Below are 14749 nucleotides of genomic sequence, written 5' to 3' on the forward strand. Positions count from 1 at the left end.
ATTTCCATTAATACACATTTCTGTCCCCTCCCACTTCATTCCAAAGCTAGCTGCAGCCCGCAACCTTGGCGCTTTTACTTTCTTTTTCTTCGATAATATAGGAACTTTAACCTTTATATTCCTAAACGTCATCGTCGCAAGATTACTCCGAGACCATGAATTTCATGACTACTATAAAATGTGAGGGGTTCATCTTTTTTTTTTCATTGATTTCATTCAAAAAAAGAAGAAGACATTAAACACAAAAACAAGCAAGTAAAAGTTTGTTGTTCGTGAGGCACTGATAGAAATAAAGTAGATAGATAGAAAGATAGATAGATAGATAGATTGCTAAAGTGGTTTTCATTGAAATCACATACGTGGCAAGCAAAGGTATGCTTAGGTCATTATACATGATTGTTATACAGTCTGTAATTTAATAACATCGAACCGATCTGAATGACAGGATTTCACCTCATGAGGCAAAGTATTAACGTATGGACTGCAAGTAGAAAGAAAAGGGTAATATTCATCAATGAAACTGCACTAACTTTGTGTGAAACTGTACACAAATAGGGTACATGCAGGCAATATGAGACTATTAAGCTCATTTGCATAAATGGCATGAAGATGCATACAGAGAAACCCATCAAACTTTGTTTTTGGGAATTAGCAACTATTCATCCTTCCTTTTATATAGCATTTGCACCAATGAAATATTTTTGTTGACAGTTAATATGCAAATTATGACATCATCGCAGAAGTCTCCTATTACCTGCATGTGCAGGTAATATGAGACTGTGCATGGTAGACATTGTGTCAATGTTATAATGACAATCTTATGTCTTAAATTCATGAGTTTTTTCTATTGGTGTTGTTTGACTATTTAATTTTAATAGATATCATATGAATATTATCTAAAACTGAGACAAATGACACAATTTTAAGCCAAAAATTGATTTTAAGCATGAAACGCAATTTTCCGTGTGTTTGTACACAAATCTCAGAAATTCTCAAATTTGACGCCGACATGAGATTTCATTACCGACATGAGATTATTACGTAAAGGTCTTTTACTTTTATTTCTACAAAATAGGTATCAAATGTTGCACAAAAGTTCAAAGAAAAAAAGATAATCCTGATGGGCATTTTATTATACTTTATTATTCTTTCTTTTTTTGCAACTGACCAGGCCTCGCTCAGTTGCAAAAAGAAAATTGATAAAAGATAATAAAAACCGCGGAAATATCACACAAAACGTTGAGGCCCCAGTCTTTTATGGTTAAAACTGATTGTGAATTCAAATGTTTGAAGTAATCGTGTACAGTATCTAACACATATAAAATAACACTTAAACTGAAGATTATAGCACACCAAATTAATTGTGGCATTAATTTGGAAGCACCCTATCTAAAGTACACAAATATTAATTTACATACATGTTCATATAGCTGTGTGTTGTACTTTGTGATACATTTTTTATATACTTTGAATATAAAAAACTGTCAGAGAAGAAAATGAGGTATTTTGATGTTGGCTTCTATCTAATTAGCAAGTCACTTGAAATCAGAGATGTCAATAAAACCTGTCCGCCATATTGACGTCTCATATTACCTGCAGCTTGTTGGGGTCTTGTTGGTCCCCTTTGAAGCCATATAACACATATTTAGTACAGTACATAGACCAAAACACACTTTCTTTGGTTAAACCAATCAATGAGCTTACGTAAAATGCAAAGAATTGATTTCACACACAATAACTTTACTTACACCAGTGTAATTGGTGAAATGTCAAATCTTATATCAAGGCTAAAAAATACTGTAATTTTTACATATCTTTTCAGTATTTGGTGATATTCTCATCAAACTTTCAGTCAGCGAGCAGGAAAATCATCAAGAACTAAGCACAGTGATGATATAAAACTATAGATGGCGCTATATGCATTTTGGAAGTGGTTCAGGTGGAGTAATAAGGGTTTTTAAGTCACGCGTGCCATATTACCTGCAGTCTCATATTACCTGCATGTACCCTAGTTTGATATCTGAAATATTAATACATATTTTTACCAAGAATTGCTGGCATTGCATATGGCAAATAAGACATAAAATATAATTGTTCTTGCATCAAATTTGCAGCTACATAAATTACATTATTTGCAGCCCATAGTCATGCATCCACGGTGCCTAAACACATCAGATGTAAACACCTAAAAAAGACGGTTACAGTTCGTTATTCCGAAGGTTCGTTATTCCGAAGGTTCGTTATTCCGAAGATTCGTTCTTCCGAAGGTTCGTTAATCCGCAAATGAAATAAGGTTCGTTATTCCTAAGGTTCGTTGATCCGAGAATGAAACAAAGCTCGTTGTTCCGAAGGTTCGTTACGGACCCTCTATCACTTCGGATCAACGAACCTTCGGAATAACGAACCCTATTTCATTTTCGGATAAACGAACCTTCGGAATAGCGAACCCTATTTCATTTTCGGATCAACGAACCTTCGGAATAACGAACCTTCAGAATAACGCCACAAATGTTCGGATTAACGAACCCTTTTTCATTTTCGGATTAACGAACCTCTAGGTATAGGGAATTTGTGTGTTTCGGATTAACGAACCTTCGGAATAACGAACAGCACCCAAAAAGACATATACAGTATACTGAACATATATATATATATATATATATATATATATATATATATTATATATATATATTTATATATTTCATGCGTTCATGTATATGGTGTACTCTAAATGAATACACCGATTCCAACACACAAGATCTCACAATGTCTTGCTATCACACACACACACACACACACACACACACACACACATACTTTTACCCAGTGGCGGATCCGGAGGGGGGCGCACCGGGTGCGTGCCCCCTCTTTATTTTGGTTAAAACAAAACAAAAAAATATATACTATATATTATATATATAGTATACATATTAACACATACATAGACTCAAAGAATGATTTTAAAAATGTGTTTCTGGATGAACCAATGGGAGAGTTGGGAAATTGAATTTCAGCTTTATTCTGCTTCATTTATATAAAAAAGTAACATTTTGTTAAAGCAAACAGCATACAGAAAACAAGTTTACAAACATGCAGTACATAACATATTATCATAATTATAAATGAAACATGGAAAGTAAAGAAGAGGTGTTGTCAGGGTCGTTCCCAATAAATACAAGGTGAAGCGAAACTTATTTACAGTCACAACATAATTACAGATGAAAATATGACAAAAAACAGATGCAAAGCAATACATTTCTGTGAATAAATCTGCAAATCTTATGAGTAGTGTATATTCATATAAACTAATAAGAAAATTACATCAATTATCATTATGTATTCCACAATGTAAGATATAATCATCTGCTAAATGTCTTTTAAGATTTTCTCAAAAATATTATATAGTGGGGGAAATTGTAACTATATCTGGTAAAGAATCCCTCAGTGAGGGTCCATTATGTTTGAACGTGTGCACGAGATAATATATTAAACGAATGATATTTATTACTATTTCTGTCACTATATTCTATTACTATTTTCGTGTGTTAGAACTATGAATGTGGTCATTGAATTTAAACATACCAGAAAGCATTTCAGGTAACAAATCAATTTTATGCTCAAACATAATATATATATATATATATATATATATATATATATATATATATATATATATATGTATATATATATATATATATATATATATATATATGTACATATATATATATATATATCACAAACTTGTTCAATTGAAATACATTCAAAGCAATAAAAAAAAACATATCTTCTGTAATCAAGACATATATCTTACGTCCAATTTTGACGAAACTTTTCTCGTTTCTGTTTGTGTGATTTTAGTCTGTTTATTAAAGAGAACGAGTACGCGGGGTGGTACAGAATTTCAAGGACACAGAACTACAAGCATATCATGAAACTTGGGCTCCTCCTTATTTCTCAGTTCCCGACGTCTGCATTATTCTTTTCTATTCACAATCATTTCTTCAATTCACATAATTATAGCATGATACAAAAAGAACACACGCAAGTTTGAAACGTAATACTTCATGCATGAATAGCATAATTATTACGGCAATACAGTTGCCAGCCAGAGATATATATACCTTCTATAATTGAATGAGTCGAAAGTACTGTTCGTATAAACTAAAAGAAATCTAATCCAATGGATATAGCTTGGAAAGTAATAAACATGACATTCAATTACCGGTAATATATATGAGCAAAAGATTCTATGTATAAGTTTAGAGTGTCCACGAAGTTTTGTAGGTATAGATTTCTAAGGAAAGAAAAACTATAGATAGAGCTAGAAAAGTGGCGCAAGAGGGTCAAAGTTTCTTGTACATAATTATAATAATGAATACAGTACACGTACTGTCAATAAGACAAGGCTACCATTTCATGTACATTTTTCTTTTAATTTACTTAGTAGACTGGTCAGCAAATTAATGATTCAGTTCAGTTCAGTTCAATTTTTTTCATATTTCCACTTTCTCGATGAAATTGCAAAATAATGGACAATAATTTAACAGGTAAGAATATAAAATGTATACAACCATGCATGCGTTTTGATTGAAGAATTAAAAAAAAAATACTGAACACAAATGTATATAGTCATATCATGATACAAAGATGTCACAATGAAATAACAGAAATATGATGGGACCTACATAAAAGCTATAACGCTTGTAAAATTGTAGGTCCCAAAATTTATATAGGCTTGGAATTATACGGAGAACGGATATCTTATCTTGACCGAATAAAATTATTGCAGTATAAAAAAAAACACACACACACACACACACACACACACACACACACCAAAACACACAATATAATGAACGAACTAATAGACCACATAAATATTGTTGTACCAGACTGTACAGATTTCGCCATGTTTGAGAAAAAAAATGATGCTGTATGTTATCGTTACCATTAAATTACGTAGTGCTGATAATAAATGCAAGAGACTGGGAATACTAAAAGAAAGTTGCCAAAAGCCTGGTATATACGGTGTATCCACGAAGTAATACTAGTAATTAAAGAAGGTGAATAGCGATGACAAGGAAGAAGTAATATCTTGAGGGAGATCATTCCGGTATCTGGGTCCAGTAAACATAGTTGTTTTCTTTGCAAAAATAGTGCGAGTATATGGGGAAGATGATAGGAGTGAAAATCTTGGAAACCGTAGCGTAATGGTAAAATAATGTAAAGTTGTGTACCTTACTATGTATTATGGAAAACAGAAACTGGTAGAAAAGCAAACATCACATATCAATCGTTATACAAATCATCAGAAATAAAAATAAATACTAAACTACAGAGATTTGAGAAGATCAGACTTTACCTGTCAAGTCCTGGAGGAAGTTTGTTACGAAAATAAAATGCTTTGTCACGATCAAATTTGCAACTCTGAATTTTACTACATATGGATGCTTTATCTATAGAAAAACTAACATGGAACTGCATTAAATCTGTTCAAAATCTGAGAGAAATAATGTAAAAAAGGGACAAATTCACAGATAAAAGTACTTGAATCTTCTGAACTCATTAATTCATGAAATAGCCATCATAATGTCTACACGGCTGTATGCAACCACCGGCTGTTTAAAGCATCTCTTCAATTCCCTCTTCAATTCCCTCTTTCTTTTCTTTGATCAGCGTGTAGACATTCTCTTCCTTCCTTCCTTCTTTCCATTTTCCACCTTTCTGTCTAGTCGTGTCATGTTATCGTGTGTCTCCTGTTTTGTTCCGTCTTGTTTGAATTATACTTGTGTTAAGCATATACAAATAAGTATTTCGTTAGAGTTTCTTGAGTGGTTCACAATCTACAAGCTTGCTTTTTAGTGGACCTCTCAGTTCTCCTTTTTTTCCAACTGAAACATAGACTTGTATTATTTTGCGTATACATGCATTATGTAACTTTATTACTGTATCATTTGATATCATTTGCAAGTTGTGTGTATACGATTGTGATAATAACCTAATGCATACTGTGTTGTGTTCTGTTGGAAAAAGGAGAATGAAATAAAATGAAATGAAATGAAATGAAATGAAAGGTTCTGCCGATTCAAATGTCAATTATAGATTTAGAGATTAAGCAAATTGTGATAATCTTGGAAAGCGTAGTATAAATGATGACGCATATTTCATATGAACAAACTAAGATTCAAGTGGAAATGAAGATAATTATATCAGTCTGAGGGTCAAACAACATACATGGATGTATTATACGTTTAATTCTACTTCGTTAGATATTATCAACAATGAATACAAATAAATATGATGTACAACATAATTATAAGGACATTAAAATATCAGTTTTGCTTACAGCCTGAATGAGATTACAAACAGTTTATCAGTATTTTTCAAAATGATTCTGGAGGTGATTGTGAACGGAATAGCTTGCTTTTGCAGTTCGTGCGATTCTAAAAATTGTGAACTGGCTGAAAATGAAAGTAGCTGACTTCGAAGCTGCCAATTATATTTGTATGTTTGTCTGTATTCATTCATATATAAAGTGTATATTTGTTTTATGTTATAATGTATATCATAGATATTGTTTATAATAGTTTTACACTGATAAAGCTGATTCTGGGTGCATGGACTGGTCGGGGAAGAAAGCTTCAAGCCTCTGTGATTGTTTGATTTTTTTCCTCCCCTGGCAACCAGCACATTCTTGAAGTCATGTATTTAATATGATATCTCCTTGTATTTTACATTGAAATGACAAATAGATAGATAAAAAATAGTGATGATGATGATGATAATGATAATAAAGATTATAATAATAACACAAAAACCGCAACTACACTGTAAAAACATCGGTGTTAGATTTAACACCACGGGTGTTAAATCTAACACGGATCAAACTTCAATAAAGGACCACACCCACATGTGTTGAAAATGCACTGTGATGGTGTTGAAAAGTGTTCACCTGACACTTCGTGGTGTTAATTTGACACTGTACCTGGTGTTATTTTGACACTGTACTGGTGTTAATTCAAAAATGACACCACATGGTGTTGATTTGATATTTGTTGGTGTCAATATCAATGGTTTAACACCCGTCCAGCTTCAATAAGAGACCACACCAGCTGGTGTTACTTTAGTGTAAATTTATTTTCACATTTTTTCAAAAATCTAGTATTTTGATGTAAAATTCTTGATCGTCTTGTTTAAATTAAAAATCAACAAGAAGTGCAGTTACTAAGAAACTCTTCAAAAAACAGTTTAAAATTTGGAAATGACACCCGCAGATGTTAATTTAACACCATAAATGAGCACCGAAAATTTAACACCAGCTCGGTGTTCACTATCTAACACCGGACTTTTTGCAGTGTAATGTGGCTTCACTATACATAAACTAGTTAAACATGTGCATTACTGTCAATCATTAGAAAGTCAAAGAATGAAGGTAACAGTTAGGCAAGTGGGATAGCAGCTTTCGAAATTCAAACTCTGCTTGCATAATCTACCATTGTACAGTTGATACTAATGCAAGGATTGAAAGTAATTATAAGAGCTTCTTTCAATGATAGTATAGAGCATACACACTTGATGTAATTGACAATTGCAACTCTTAACAACAGTTATTGTACCATTGCGAATTTATTTGGGAAGTTTAACAGATGTGCACTGCATGTGGCAGTTGTTCTCTGTTCACGAGGATAGAAAGAGAGAGAGGGGGGAGGGAGACAGAACCCTTTTTCATTTGTCTATCCAATTATCATATATTCATTTATTCATTTATTCAATTGTACAAACATTGTTCATTATCTTATTCGCATAATTTATTCAAATACTATTATCTGTACATATTCCTCAGAGCTTTATTTTCGTTTTCGTATTAATTTTCAGACTGTTGACCTGCAAATCATCTTTCTTTACTGATAGAGGATCTGATTCGAGGAAGATCCGTTATTTCCTTCTGCAACTATTTTTCCCCCAAAACTTGAGCGATCATTGAATTGAATTAGTAGAAATGTTGAAACTATATACGTTTCGAGTAGAATTTCCTTCGAGGGAAAGTTCGACCGCAAATGAGACGAGAATGTAATGCATTTTGAATGTGGAGTTCCCCTGTAATGTAGTCTTGTCATATCACTGTTGCGCTCAGTGCGCAAAGCGAAGAACAAGAGACGAAACCCGTCTGGCAAAACGACGTCAGATTAGACTTTTCTTTTTCAGAGTCAACAAGGGAAGTTTGGCTCTCGCAAGTTTGGGGATTTTATTTACTGTGTATGTGTGTGTCTCTCCCTCTCTCCCTCTACCCTTCTCTTTCTCCATCTTTCTCATTCTTCCATCTTCTATCTTTGTCTCTCCTCCTCCTCCTCCTCCTCCTCCTTTTTTCTTCTTTGTCATTTCCCTTCTTCTTCTTCTTCTTCGTTTATTTGACCATTATCTCAAATGCCTCTTGCAGTCAGTTTGCAATCTACATTTAATTTTCATGTATAAATGGATGTGGTATGGCAAGTTCAAACAGACGACTATTGTTTCTTTTTGTCAATCTTTAATTTTTCTTTCTTCTTAATATAAACAATATACAAATTAATTCATGACAAAAATAACACAAATTTCATTATAACAACAAATTCCACATTGCCAATATTGCGAATGAAAAAAAAAAGAATTTTGTATGTAAAAAAAGAAAAACATAAAACATATACAGTGCTCCCCAACACACACACGCACCACACACATGAATGTATTGATATGAACATAATATATCGTGTGTGTGTGTGTGTGTGTGTGTGTGTATGTATATGTGTGCAGTGTTCGTCACTTGATAAAGAATATTAATTGTCATAAAACTCTTTCAATAAATATTGTTCGATCAAGCAGCATACTTCTCCGTTATCAATGAAAGTAACATCTAGCACAAAAGATAATAGTAATCTAGGGAAACCAATACAAACAGCAAGTTTCAAAATAGCCACTAAATGAAATACCACTGGAAAAACCACATTGTCTTGTCAAATGCAAAGCTTCATATTCCTTCTCACAGTCAAAATTGTGTAATTGTGCGTATGGCAATATTGCTGCTCTCCCGACATTTCGGCATGTGTACAAACCTGCTGCAGCAACTCGTCAACACGCGCGGAAATGACTTCGCGAATCACTGGACAGATGGCGTTGAGCGTAACGTGCGATGCTAAAAATATGTCGGGGATTCCCCAAAAGTGAAAGTGTGGCCGGCGTACGCGGTCGGTGTGTCGTAATCAACTTTCATCAGAGAGATCTGCTGGAGCAAATTACCCCCGCCGTGTTTGAGTATAAATATGGATACATTTCTCGCATCTCGCCAGAAGAGTTGAATCCTTTAACGAGTCTCATGCATTGTTGAGCTTTGTGAAAGGTGTTTTTGTTGTCGTAGAGTCTGTCTCCGAGGGTAATAGTGAGCTCAATAAAGGTTGAAGTGGGTTCGACTTTTGTATTTCCAAACGTATTTCTAATCGATCTCTTTGCAATTCATCGAGTTAAATCGACGCTGAAACGTTTAATACCCTTTGGTCGTATTCAGATTTCTCGCGTCTATCTGAAATCGAAATACTCAAAATGACGAGCAAGAAATTGATCCACGTCTTCGAAAACCCTCAACACGCCGACGTCAGCGAGCACAAGATTGCAAGGAGCGACGTCGAGCGACTGGCGATGCTGCGAGAGAGGGCCGAGCGAGAGTCTGGGAACTGCGGATGGAGGGAATTCCTTCAGATTTTCGCCTTTTTACTCATCGTCTGCGCATTTTCGGCAGCGTTTTACAAGTAAGGAATAGTATCTTTATCTATATGTTCTATGATAGTGAGCTTGATTTGACGAATTTTATTGATTTTCTGCACCTAGAGATTATATATATATATATATATATATATATATATATATATATTATATGTAAAACAATGTTGGAATAGGTACAAATATAATCAATTAATGTCTTTTTTAGATTACCTATGAAACAATTTCACTGCCGAATACATTTGTTTTGATTTTAAGAAATTGTTTTCTCCAATGTATATGTGTGCGTTTGTGAACAGATATCTCTTGTTCACAAAATTTCATTTTTGCTTCAAATGAAAAGTACAAATTCCCTTCTCTTGTTATTTATACATGTTCAGGGTAATAATATTCCCCCTCATTTCTGAAAGAGGTAAGTCAAGTGTTTTTTCATTATGTTAGAAAAAAATGATATCATGTGGAATTGTCTTTATTTTTAAAAATATCATAGTTCAAATGGTATTGTGACGTCACGAAATGTTGTAGTCTTCTTATCCAGTGATGGCTGTAGGGGGAATCTTTGAAAATTCATGACTTTTGAATATGTTCAACGGACAGTCCGCTTTTCCTCAAACTTCTCTGATGAGTTCTACAAATATCGTTACATTCACTCAATTTACATAATTATATTTGGGCTTAACTTCTTTTCCCTCTCTTTTAGGATGGCATGCATGCGCTATGAAATCCAGAATCTCAGACAGCATCTGTCACGAGTTCCTGATACCAGAACTTATGGTAAGACAAATCAAATCATTTGTTTCCAAAATATTGTCGATCCACTTTAGCTAAAAACAAGCAACTTCCAAGTAATAGCCTAACTTATATCAAACTTTGGAAATTTGATGAAAAGCTGTCGCATAGTTTTTCATAATATCGATGTGCTGTGCAACTTTAAAACATTTTTTATGACTTTGGAACCGAGACCAAAACACTCACATTCAACCACCTCCCTGACTCAAGCAATTACTGTGCAGTTAAAAAAAAAGCCGAAAAACAAACAAACAAACCCAGCAACAACTTCGTCATGTCTATCCACAGAAAATAATTTGACAAGAGTACCGTATCTATAGGCCTATATAGCTGATGAATGCCATTCTATTTCAACTTAATTTGAAAACATACAGCTTTATCGATATCTTATTTTTGACGGTCACCTACTTCCCACATATCATCAACTTAATTTGGAACATTGTGACACACACGCACAAACGCACACACGCGCACACAATAAAATACACAACAATATCAAGAAGCAAAGAAACGTCTTTCAACTCTAAAAGTTTTTTAATGGTGGATACTTATCAAGAAGTGCAATATTCTGGTTAGATTTTTTAATCAGAATAATATGACATTTTCACCAAAACCCAATACGGATTATTGCAAAAGAACTTTTTCTGTATATAGAGGTGCTTTCCAATTTGATTGTCTTCCTTTTGAATTAAAGCTGTCTGATAGTTTATTATCTTTCAGAAATAGATCGAAAAAATGTTGTCCTCACTTTTTATAATTGTTCGTTTTAGATACAGTGTATTTTGTACTGAATTTTACGAGTCATTTTATGCATGTATTTTATTGAATTAGCTTATTATTCATAATTATGAATATTTTTCGTCGCATCACTAGCTACTCTCGGGACCCCATATGGAAGAACAGCGGTGTTATGTACTTTCTCTGCATGTGCTATATCTTAAGAGTTGTTTGTTTGTTTGTTTTCACTCTGCTCTTTGTGTTACTCTGGATTTTTTTTAATACGGAAATAAAAAAGAATGCAAATACATTTTGTTGCTTGTAGGTCTAAGGCGGATAATTTGCTGTCATGGAACTCAATTAGGGCCCTTTTTGCTCGTTTGTTTATAAGTGATATGTTCTGCATAGTATTGTCTTTTGTCCGACATCAACATTGTGTGTATTTGTTGAATGCTGTTACATGAAATAGATATATATCATTCTTTATTAACATTTAATTGACAATAATAACAACAACAATAAGATTACAGAGGAAGTCTTGGTCGGTTTTGTTGTATACATGTATATGAAGCGCCATATATTAGCTAAGCGCCATTTTTAAACAATTCAAAGTCAATCCATCATCAGATAGAGCAAAATTATACATTTCCTGTAATACCTCACTTGTGACATAACAAGGAATATTCTAGAGTTATGATTGAAAATATCCTGTATTTTCTTATCATTTTCTTTGTTTTTTAGCAGCTTTGATAACAAATATCCCAACTTAACAAGAACTTACCTCGTTAACTTAGCTCGTTTTGCGATAAAACTCTTCATATATATATATATATATATATATATATATACATATATAGGCCTATATACAGTCCGTACATATATATATATATATATATATATATATATATATATGTATATATATATATATACATATATATATACAGTATATATTTACATTTTATCTATAACAATATTTGCATATAATTTATAAGCTCTCTGGTCCTTTCCGTCGTCAGGTCCGGATGACTTTCCCCAAAGGGATACGTTCGCCCACCATGACCGATTTAACCGCACAACGATGTTCCGAGGTCATCACGAGAGGGCACGAAGATCTGTTTCCGGATCAGGAGAGAGCACCAGTAAGTTTTTTGGGGTTTTTCTTTTCATCATGAGTGATCATAATCGGCATTAAACTGGGTAACACCAGGTTGAAGGCCGATTTTCATGTCTTCATTTTAGGGACCGTTTTGCTTCTTCGTTTTAAAGCCGTCGAAAACTATACAGTATTTGATATATGGCCTAGATTGTTATTTAAGACATTGCTTTAGATCTGTAGTTTTACAGTTAGATCAACGTCACTACAAAGGTCATTCCAGCCGTAATAAACACTTGGATGTGCGTTATGTTTGTTATAGGTAATGACATATGAGCAATCGGTGGTGGTGTAATATAGCATGTATATCATTGTCATGACACGTGTACTATTTTAATTGATACTGTCAAACATTGGCTGGACTTTGTGTTATTCTTGTTGCGTCTTTCACTCTTATTGTTATCTATATCGTCCAACATTTTTCTTTACATTCTTTTTTGTCACCTTCATTTTTTTTTTCAACTTTCGCAGATCGAAGTCACGAAAGCAACGCAATTTCAAAGGTGAGTTTTGTCAAATTTTGCTCTCCCTGTGGTGTCCATTAAATGCAGCGTAGTATTTTTTTTTTCATTAACTGTTTTCGATTTAAAAAAAAAATAAACGAAAATTTGAAAACAGATGAGCGCGGTATGAACGACTTTATAGAAGTAAAATTTCAAAACCGGGAGCTAAAATGATTCATCTGTCGTTATGGTTAAAAATTGAGGCTGTGTAAATATTTCGGTGCGTGCGTTTCGCAGTGTTCCGGGAAAGTAATTTTTGCGGGATAAGGGTGGCAGTGATTTCAAAAATAATTGAAATAAGAATACTTTGGGTTGATGCTATACACGAGGTGAAATCTATGCCCAACGTATTTACCCTTGTAATTTACGAATGTGATATGAGTGATTATCATGGAGATTCATTTTACCATACTTTGTACCAGATGAATACGATGTCTTTGACCCCCGGTGTGGTGTGACTGACAGTTATTATACCCTTATTTTTTACCACTCACAGATTCCGTTCCTTGAAGAACACCCTGTGATCCACCTCGTTCCAAAGAATTTGACCGGCACAATTTCATTAGGTGAGTAACGCCTGAAAACTGAAAAGCGCGGATGAAATTCGTGTTACAAACGTTGTACATGGCCTTTTCTATCATATGAAGATTAGGAAATAATAATTTTACATTACCTGTTATGGGGAGGAAAATGTTTCCCTTAGTTTATATACAATTTAAACTGAGTAAGATCAAACTGAAATGAATTTGAATAAACACGATGAAAATAGCAACACAGATTAAGAAAAGGGGATTTTTGTTGTTGTTGTTGTTGTTGTTGCTGTTGTTGTTGTTACTGGAAGTACAAGGTAAGGTCTTGCCATACCATGCTCAATTTCTTGTTGTTTATATGGTAATTAGGAATGTTTTTGATGTTTATTAAGTTACAGCAAATACTGTTTTAACGAAAGTAAAAAGTCAAGTCCCAAAATGACCGTCTACATAATGTTTATATACTTTATTGTTCTTCTCCTGTATAAGAGTGTATTGCCTATATTATGTCATTTTCTTCTATTGATATATAGCGACCTTTTTCCGCTATTGACCTGTACCTTCAAGTTCCTTCCTGGATTTTCATGGATCTATACATAGTACTCTCCTAAAAAGAATCGAGTGAAAATGTTCACTCTTGAAGGAGTGAATAACAGAAAAGAGTGAATTTAAAGTGAAATTGGAGTGAATTTTGAGTGAAAATGTAAATTTTCACTCATCTTAGAGTGACCTCAGGGCTCACTCAAAATTCACTCCAATTTCACTTTAATGTCACTCTTTTCTGTTATTCACTCCTTCAAGAGTGAACATTTTCACTCGATTTTTTTAGATAGTATAACAACAATTTCTGTAGCCTCCCTCCCAAAACCTTAAATCATGTTTGCACCAGTAAAATTTATCATTCACGCAGTGACCCCTTTGTTACAATATCTGTTTTATACTACAACTCCAAACCCAGCGTTCCCTTTGTTTGACTTTGTATTATATATATATATATATATATATATGGTAGATTCACTGCCTATCTGTTTTGTGCCAAACTTGCACCAATGCTTATTCATATACGCGTATGTGAAATGCGGGAAGTGAATATGGAAATGCACAACACCGGTATGAGCTTTGATTTCAATCTATTCATGACGTCGCAGGGGAGGTGTTCGAGTGGGAAATCCCCAACGAGTTCAGGCGGAGTCCCGGGTTCGAGCTCGTCAACAACCGGTCCATCGTGGTCCCAGCTGCCGGGTACTACTTCGTTTACAGTCAGGTGACCTTTGCCGACAAGGTTGGACGGGCCGTGGGTCACATGA

Source organism: Diadema antillarum, unplaced genomic scaffold (genome assembly GCF_040938485.1).
Source record: "Diadema antillarum isolate AM-2024a unplaced genomic scaffold, OU_Dant_1.0 seq00001041_RagTag, whole genome shotgun sequence".
NCBI lineage: Eukaryota > Metazoa > Echinodermata > Echinoidea > Diadematoida > Diadematidae > Diadema > Diadema antillarum.